The 10,293-nt window shown below is 37.7% G+C and overlaps 2 non-coding genes across 2 annotated transcripts; both read right to left on the bottom strand.

Annotated features, from left to right (window-relative positions):
- Positions 1-5,649: 5,649 nt before the first annotated feature.
- On the bottom strand, positions 5,650-5,722 carry trnav-aac (transfer RNA valine (anticodon AAC)). The gene has a single exon. It is a non-coding gene; the product is annotated as a tRNA-Val (tRNA).
- A 2,954-nt stretch (positions 5,723-8,676) lies between these two features.
- Positions 8,677-8,749, bottom strand: trnav-aac (transfer RNA valine (anticodon AAC)). The gene has a single exon. It is a non-coding gene; the product is annotated as a tRNA-Val (tRNA).
- Between the last annotated feature and the right edge of the window lie 1,544 nt (positions 8,750-10,293).

Genomic DNA, 10,293 nt, shown 5'->3' with positions numbered 1-10,293 from the left:
TAAACCAAATTTTACTGATATTCACATCATTTATTTGAATTTCCAAAATAAGGCATTTATGAAAGCAACTATTTACTGTTATAAATACAGTTCTTACTGAATAAGTCAAAGAGCACTGTTTCCACCCGGTTTCGAACCGGGGACCTTTCGCCTGTGAAGCGAACGTGATAACCACTACACTACAGAAACTACTGCATGTGATTTTTGCAAGGACTAAACCAAATTTTACTGATATTCACATCATTTATTTGAATTTCCAAAATTAGGCATTTATGAAAGCAACTATTTACTGTTATAAATACAGTTCTTACTGAATGTGTCAAAGAGCACTGTTTCCACCCGGTTTCGAACCAGGGACCTTTCGCGTGTAAAGCAAACGTGATAACCACTACACTACAGACACTGCTGCATGTGATTTTTGCAAGGACTAAACCAAATTTTACTGGTATTCACTGCATGTATTTGAATTTCCAAAATAAGGCATTTACGAAAGAATGCACTGTTTCCACCCGATTTCGAACCCGGGACCTTTCGCGTGTTAAGCGAACGTGATAACCACTACACTACAGAAACTGCTGCATGTGATTTTTGCAAGGACTAAACCAAATTTTACTGATATTCACTGCATGTCTTTGAATTTCCAAAATAAGGCAATTATGAAAGCAACTATTCACTGTTATAAATACAGTTCTTACTGAATGTGTCAAAGAGCACTGTTTCCACCCGGTTTCAAACCGGGGACCTTTCGCGTGTGAAGCGAATGTGATAACCACTACACTACAGAAACTACTGCATGTGATTTTTGCAAGGACTAAACCAAATTTTACTGATATTCACATAATTTATTTTAATTTCCAAAATAAGGCATTTATGAAAGCAACTATTTACTGTTATAAATACAGTTCTTACTGAATGTGTCAAAGAGCACTGTTTCCACCCGGTTTCGAACCGGGGACCTTTCGCGTGTGAAGCGAATGTGATAACCACTACATTACAGAAATCGCTGCATGTGGTTTTTGCAAGGTATTTGAATTTCCAAAATAAGGCATTTATGAAAGAAAGCACTTTTTCCAACCGGTTTAAAACCAGGGACCTTTCGCGTGTTAAGCGAACGTGATAACCACTACACTACAGAAACTGCTGCATGTGGTTTTTGCAAGGACTAAACCAAATTTTACTGATATTCACTGCATGTCTTTGAATTTCCAAAATAAGGCATTTATGAAAGCAACTATTCACTGTTATAAATACAGTTCTTACTGAATGTGTCAATGAGCACTGTTTCCACCCTGTTTTGAACCGAGGACCTTTCGCGTGTGAAGCAAATGTGATAACCACTACACTACAGAAACTGCTGCATGTAGATTTTGCAAGGTCTAAACCAAATTTTACTGATATTCACTGCATGTCTTTGAATTTCCAAAATAAGGCATTTATGAAAGCAACTATTCACTGTTATAAATACAGTTCTTACTGAATGTGTCAAAGAGCACTGTTTCCACCCGTTTTTGAACCGGGGACCTTTCGCGTGTTAAGCGAACGTGATAACCACTACACTACAGAAACTGCTGCATGTGGTTTTTGCAAGGACTAAACCAAATTTTACTGATATTCACATCATTTATTTGACTTTCCAAAATAAGGCATTTATGAAAGCAACTATTCACTGTTATGAATACAGTTCTTACTGAATGTGTCAAAGAGCACTGTTTCCACCCGGTTTCGAACCAGGGACCTTTCGCGTGTTAAGCGAACGTGATAACCACTACACTACAGAAACTGCTTCATGTGGTTTTTGCAAGGACTAAACCAAATTTTACTGATATTCACTGCATGTCTTTGAATTTCCAAAATAAGGCATTTATGAAAGCAACTATTCACTGTTATAAATACAGTTCTTACTGAATGTGTCAAAGAGCACTGTTTCCACCCGGTTTCGAACCGGGGACCTTTCGCGTGTAAAGCGAACGTGATAACCACTACACTACAGAAACTGCCGCATGTGATTTTTGCAAGTACTAAACCAAATTTTACTGCTATTCACTGCATGTATTTGAATTTCCAAAATATTATTATCTGTTATAAATACAGTTCTTACTGAATGTGTCAAAGAGCACTGTTCCCACCCGGTTTCGAACCGGGGACCTTTCGCGTGTGAAGCGAATGTGATAACCACTACACTACAGAAACTACTGCATGTGATTTTTGCAAGGACTAAACCAAATTTTACTGATATTCACTGCATGTCTTTGAATTTCCAAAATAAGGCATTTATGAAAGCAACTATTCACTGTTATAAATACAGTTCTTACTGAATGTGTCAAAGAACACTGTTTCCACCCGGTTTCGAACCGGGGACCTTTCGCGTGTAAAGCGAACGTGATAACCACTACACTACAGAAACTGCCGCATGTGATTTTTGCAAGTACTAAACCAAATTTTACTGCTATTCACTGCATGTATTTGAATTTCCAAAATATTATTATCTGTTATAAATACAGTTCTTACTGAATGTGTCAAAGAGCACTGTTTCCACCCGGTTTCGAACCGGGGACCTTTCGCGTGTGAAGCGAATGTGATAACCACTACATTACAGAAATCGCTGCATGTGGTTTTTGCAAGGTATTTGAATTTCCAAAATAAGGCATTTATGAAAGAAAGCACTTTTTCAAACCGGTTTCAAACCAGGGACCTTTCGCGTGTTAAGCGAACGTGATAACCACTACACTACAGAAACTGCTGCATGTGGTTTTTGCAAGGACTAAACCAAATTTTACTGATATTCACTGCATGTCTTTGAATTTCCAAAATAAGGCATTTATGAAAGCAACTATTCACTGTTATAAATACAGTTCTTACTGAATGTGTCAATGAGCACTGTTTCCACCCTGTTTTGAACCGAGGACCTTTCGCGTGTGAAGCAAATGTGATAACCACTACACTACAGAAACTGCTGCATGTAGGTTTTGCAAGGTCTAAACCAAATTTTACTGATATTCACTGCATGTCTTTGAATTTCCAAAATAAGGCATTTATGAAAGCAACTATTCACTGTTATAAATACAGTTCTTACTGAATGTGTCAAAGAGCACTGTTTCCACCCGTTTTTGAACCGGGGACCTTTCGCGTGTTAAGCGAACGTGATAACCACTACACTACAGAAACTGCTGCATGTGGTTTTTGTAAGGACTAAACCAAATTTTACTGATATTCACATCATTTATTTGACTTTCCAAAATAAGGCATTTATGAAAGCAACTATTCACTGTTATAAATACAGTTCTTACTGAATGTGTCAAAGAGCACTGTTTCCACCCGGTTTCAAACCGGGGACCTTTTGCATGTGAAGCGAATGTGATAACCACTACACTACAGAAATCGCTGCATTTGGTTTTTGCAAGGACTAAACCAAATTTTACTGATATTCACTGCATGTATTTGAATTTCCAAAATAAGGCATTTATGAAAGAAAGCACTTTTTCCACCCTGTTTCAAACCAGGGACCTTTTGCGTGTTAAGCGAACGTGATAACCACTACACTACAGAAACTGCTGCATGTGATTTTTGCAAGGACCAAATTTTACTGATATTCACTGCATGTCTTTGAATTTCCAAAATAAGGCATTTATGAAAGCAACTATTCACTGTTATAAATACAGTTCTTACTGAATGTGTCAAAGAGCACTGTTTCCACCCGGGGACCTTTCGCGTGTGAAGCGAATGTGATAACCACTACACTACAGAAACTGCTGCATGTGGTTTTTGCAAGGACTAAACCAAATTTTACTGATATTCACATCATTTATTTGAATTTCCAAAATAAGGCATTTATGAAAGCAACTATTCACTGTTATAAATACAGTTCTTACTGAATGTGTCAAAGAGCACTGTTTCCATCCGGTTTCGAACCGGGGACCTTTCGCGTGTGAAGCAAATGTGATAACCACTACACTACAGAAACTGCTGCATGTGGTTTTTGCAAGGACTAAACCAAATTTTACTGATATTCACATCATTTATTTGAATTTCCAAAATAAGGCATTTATGAAAGCAACTATTTACTGTTATAAATACAGTTCTTACTGAATAAGTCAAAGAGCACTGTTTCCACCCGGTTTCGAACCGGGGACCTTTCGCCTGTGAAGCGAACGTGATAACCACTACACTACAGAAACTACTGCATGTGATTTTTGCAAGGACTAAACCAAATTTTACTGATATTCACATCATTTATTTGAATTTCCAAAATTAGGCATTTATGAAAGCAACTATTTACTGTTATAAATACAGTTCTTACTGAATGTGTCAAAGAGCACTGTTTCCACCCGGTTTCGAACCAGGGACCTTTCGCGTGTAAAGCAAACGTGATAACCACTACTCTACAGACACTGCTGCATGTGATTTTTGCAAGGACTAAACCAAATTTTACTGGTATTCACTGCATGTATTTGAATTTCCAAAATAAGGCATTTACGAAAGAATGCACTGTTTCCACCCGATTTCGAACCCGGGACCTTTCGCGTGTTAAGCGAACGTGATAACCACTACACTACAGAAACTGCTGCATGTGATTTTTGCAAGGACTAAACCAAATTTTACTGATATTCACTGCATGTCTTTGAATTTCCAAAATAATGCAATTATGAAAGCAACTATTCACTGTTATAAATACAGTTCTTACTGAATGTGTCAAAGAGCACTGTTTCCACCCGGTTTCAAACCGGGGACCTTTCGCGTGTGAAGCGAATGTGATAACCACTACACTACAGAAACTACTGCATGTGATTTTTGCAAGGACTAAACCAAATTTTACTGATATTCACATAATTTATTTTAATTTCCAAAATAAGGCATTTATGAAAGCAACTATTTACTGTTATAAATACAGTTCTTACTGAATGTGTCAAAGAGCACTGTTTCCACCCGGTTTCGAACCGGGGACCTTTCGCGTGTGAAGCGAATGTGATAACCACTACATTACAGAAATCGCTGCATGTGGTTTTTGCAAGGTATTTGAATTTCCAAAATATGGCATTTATGAAAGAAAGCACTTTTTCCAACCGGTTTCAAACCAGGGACCTTTCGCGTGTTAAGCGAACGTGATAACCACTACACTACAGAAACTGCTGCATGTGGTTTTTGCAAGGACTAAACCAAATTTTACTGATATTCACTGCATGTCTTTGAATTTCCAAAATAAGGCATTTATGAAAGCAACTATTCACTGTTATAAATACAGTTCTTACTGAATGTGTCAATGAGCACTGTTTCCACCCTGTTTTGAACCGAGGACCTTTCGCGTGTGAAGCAAATGTGATAACCACTACACTACAGAAACTGCTGCATGTAGTTTTTGCAAGGTCTAAACCAAATTTTACTGATATTCACTGCATGTCTTTGAATTTCCAAAATAAGGCATTTATGAAAGCAACTATTCACTGTTATAAATACAGTTCTTACTGAATGTGTCAAAGAGCACTGTTTCCACCCGTTTTTGAACCGGGGACCTTTCGCGTGTTAAGCGAACGTGATAACCACTACACTACAGAAACTGCTGCATGTGACTTTTGCAAGGACTAAACCAAATTTTACTGATATTCACATCATTTATTTGAATTTCCAAAATAATGCATTTATGAAAGAATGCACTGTTTCCACCCGGTTTCGAACCGGGGACCTTTCGCGTGTTAAGCGAACGTGATAACCACTACACTACAGAAACTGCTGCATGTGATTTTTGCAAGGACTAAACCAAATTTTACTGATATTCACATCATTTATTTGAATTTCCAAAATAAGGCATTTATGAAAGCAACTATTTACTGTTATAAATACAGTTCTTACTGAATGTGTCAAAGAGCACTGTTTCCACCCGGTTTCGAACCAGGGACCTTTCGCGTGTTAAGCGAACGTGATAACCACTACACTACAGAAACTGCTTCATGTGGTTTTTGCAAGGACTAAACCAAATTTTACTGATATTCACTGCATGTCTTTGAATTTCCAAAATAAGGCATTTATGAAAGCAACTATTCACTGTTATAAATACAGTTCTTACTGAATGTGTCAAAGAGCACTGTTTCCACCCGGTTTCGAACCGGGGACCTTTCGCGTGTAAAGCGAACGTGATAACCACTACACTACAGAAACTGCCGCATGTCATTTTTGCAAGTACTAAACCAAATTTTACTGCTATTCACTGCATGTATTTGAATTTCCAAAATATTATTATCTGTTATAAATACAGTTCTTACTGAATGTGTCAAAGAGCACTGTTCCCACCCGGTTTCGAACCGGGGACCTTTCGCGTGTGAAGCGAATGTGATAACCACTACACTACAGAAACTACTGCATGTGATTTTTGCAAGGACTAAACCAAATTTTACTGATATTCACATCATTTATTTGAATTTCCAAAATAAGGCATTTATGAAAGCAACTATTCACTGTTATTAATACAGTTCTTACTGAATGTGTCAAAGAGCACTGTTTCCATCCGGTTTCGAACCGGGGACCTTTCGCGTGTGAAGCAAATGTGATAACCACTACACTACAGAAACTGCTGCATGTGGTTTTTGCAAGGACTAAACCAAATTTTACTGATATTCACATCATTTATTTGAATTTCCAAAATAAGGCATTTATGAAAGCAACTATTTACTGTTATAAATACAGTTCTTACTGAATAAGTCAAAGAGCACTGTTTCCACCCGGTTTCGAACCGGGGACCTTTCGCCTGTGAAGCGAATGTGATAACCACTACACTACAGAAACTACTGCATGTGATTTTTGCAAGGACTAAACCAAATTTTACTGATATTCACATCATTTATTTGAATTTCCAAAATAAGGCATTTATGAAAGCAACTATTTACTGTTATAAATACAGTTCTTACTGAATGTGTCAAAGAGCACTGTTTCCACCCGGTTTCGAACCAGGGACCTTTCGCGTGTAAAGCAAACGTGATAACCACTACTCTACAGACACTGCTGCATGTGATTTTTGCAAGGACTAAACCAAATTTTACTGGTATTCACTGCATGTATTTGAATTTCCAAAATAAGGCATTTACGAAAGAATGCACTGTTTCCACCCGATTTCGAACCCGGGACCTTTCGCGTGTTAAGCGAACGTGATAACCACTACACTACAGAAACTGCTGCATGTGATTTTTGCAAGGACTAAACCAAATTTTACTGATATTCACTGCATGTCTTTGAATTTCCAAAATAAGGCAATTATGAAAGCAACTATTCACTGTTATAAATACAGTTCTTACTGAATGTGTCAAAGAGCACTGTTTCCACCCGGTTTCAAACCGGGGACCTTTCGCGTGTGAAGCGAATGTGATAACCACTACACTACAGAAACTACTGCATGTGATTTTTGCAAGGACTAAACCAAATTTTACTGATATTCACATAATTTATTTTAATTTCCAAAATAAGGCATTTATGAAAGCAACTATTTACTGTTATAAATACAGTTCTTACTGAATGTGTCAAAGAGCACTGTTTCCACCCGGTTTCGAACCGGGGACCTTTCGCGTGTGAAGCGAATGTGATAACCACTACATTACAGAAATCGCTGCATGTGGTTTTTGCAAGGTATTTGAATTTCCAAAATATGGCATTTATGAAAGAAAGCACTTTTTCCAACCGGTTTCAAACCAGGGACCTTTCGCGTGTTAAGCGAACGTGATAACCACTACACTACAGAAACTGCTGCATGTGGTTTTTGCAAGGACTAAACCAAATTTTACTGATATTCACTGCATGTCTTTGAATTTCCAAAATAAGGCATTTATGAAAGCAACTATTCACTGTTATAAATACAGTTCTTACTGAATGTGTCAATGAGCACTGTTTCCACCCTGTTTTGAACCGAGGACCTTTCGCGTGTGAAGCAAATGTGATAACCACTACACTACAGAAACTGCTGCATGTAGTTTTTGCAAGGTCTAAACCAAATTTTACTGATATTCACTGCATGTCTTTGAATTTCCAAAATAAGGCATTTATGAAAGCAACTATTCACTGTTATAAATACAGTTCTTACTGAATGTGTCAAAGAGCACTGTTTCCACCCGTTTTTGAACCGGGGACCTTTCGCGTGTTAAGCGAACGTGATAACCACTACACTACAGAAACTGCTGCATGTGGTTTTTGCAAGGACTAAACCAAATTTTACTGATATTCACATCATTTATTTGACTTTCCAAAATAAGGCATTTATGAAAGCAACTATTCACTGTTATAAATACAGTTCTTACTGAATGTGTCAAAGAGCACTGTTTCCACCCGGTTTCAAACCTGGGACCTTTCGCGTGTGAAGCGAATGTGATAACCACTACACTACAGAAACTGCTGCATGTTATTTTTGCAAGGACTAAACCAAATTTTACTGATATTCACATCATTTATTTGAATTTCCAAAATAAGGCATTTATGAAAGCAACTATTTACTGTTATAAAAACAGTTCTTACTGAATGTGTCAAAGAGCACTGTTTCCACCCGGTTTCGAACCGGGGACCTTTCACCTGTGAAGCGAATGTGATAAACACTACACTACTGAAACTGCTGCATGTTGTTTTTGCAAGGACTAAACCAAATTTTACTGATATTCACTGCATGTATTTGAATTTCCAAAATAATGCATTTATGAAAGAATGCACTGTTTCCACCCGGTTTCGAACCGGGGACCTTTCGCGTGTTAAGCGAACGTGATAACCACTACACTACAGAAACTGCTGCATGTGATTTTTGCAAGGACTAAACCAAATTTTACTGATATTCACATCATTTATTTGAATTTCCAAAATAAGGCATTTATGAAAGCAACTATTTACTGTTATAAATACAGTTCTTACTGAATGTGTCAAAGAGCACTGTTTCCACCCGGTTTCGAACCAGGGACCTTTCGCGTGTTAAGCGAACGTGATAACCACTACACTACAGAAACTGCTTCATGTGGTTTTTGCAAGGACTAAACCAAATTTTACTGATATTCACTGCATGTCTTTGAATTTCCAAAATAAGGCATTTATGAAAGCAACTATTCACTGTTATAAATACAGTTCTTACTGAATGTGTCAAAGAGCACTGTTTCCACCCGGTTTCGAACCAGGGACCTTTCGCGTGTAAAGCGAACGTGATAACCACTACACTACAGAAACTGCCGCATGTCATTTTTGCAAGTACTAAACCAAATTTTACTGCTATTCACTGCATGTATTTGAATTTCCAAAATATTATTATCTGTTATAAATACAGTTCTTACTGAATGTGTCAAAGAGCACTGTTCCCACCCGGTTTCGAACCGGGGACCTTTCGCGTGTGAAGCGAATGTGATAACCACTACACTACAGAAACTACTGCATGTGATTTTTGCAAGGACTGAACCAAATTTTACTGATATTCACTGCATGTCTTTGAATTTCCAAAATAAGGCATTTATGAAAGCAACTATTCACTGTTATAAATACAGTTCTTACTGAATGTGTCAAAGAGCACTGTTTCCACCCGGTTTCGAACCGGGGACCTTTCGCGTGTAAAGCGAACGTGATAACCACTTTACTACAGAAACTGCCGCATGTGATTTTTGCAAGTACTAAACCAAATTTTACTGCTATTCACTGCATGTATTTGAATTTCCAAAATATTATTATCTGTTATAAATACAGTTCTTACTGAATGTGTCAAAGAGCACTGTTCCCACCCGGTTTCGAACCGGGGACCTTTCGCGTGTGAAGCGAATGTGATAACCACTACACTACAGAAACTACTGCATGTGATTTTTGCAAGGACTAAACCAAATTTTACTGATATTCACTGCATGTCTTTGAATTTCCAAAATAAGGCATTTATGAAAGCAACTATTCACTGTTATAAATACAGTTCTTACTGAATGTGTCAAAGAACACTGTTTCCACCCGGGGACCTTTCGCGTGTAAAGCGAACGTGATAACCACTACACTACAGAAACTGCCGCATGTGATTTTTGCAAGTACTAAACCAAATTTTACTGCTATTCACTGCATGTATTTGAATTTCCAAAATATTATTATCTGTTATAAATACAGTTCTTACTGAATGTGTCAAAGAGCACTGTTTCCACCCGGTTTCGAACCGGGGACCTTTCGCGTGTGAAGCAAATGTGATAACCACTACATTACAGAAATCGCTGCATGTGGTTTTTGCAAGGTATTTGAATTTCCAAAATAAGGCATTTATGAAAGAAAGCACTTTTTCCAACCGGTTTCAAACCAGGGACCTTTCGCGTGTTAAGCGAA

The sequence above is a fragment of the Salvelinus alpinus genome, chromosome 3, assembly GCF_045679555.1.
Source record: "Salvelinus alpinus chromosome 3, SLU_Salpinus.1, whole genome shotgun sequence".
NCBI lineage: Eukaryota > Metazoa > Chordata > Actinopteri > Salmoniformes > Salmonidae > Salvelinus > Salvelinus alpinus.
Note: the sequence above shows the minus strand (reverse complement) of the source record. Positions and strands in the feature narration are given on the sequence as shown.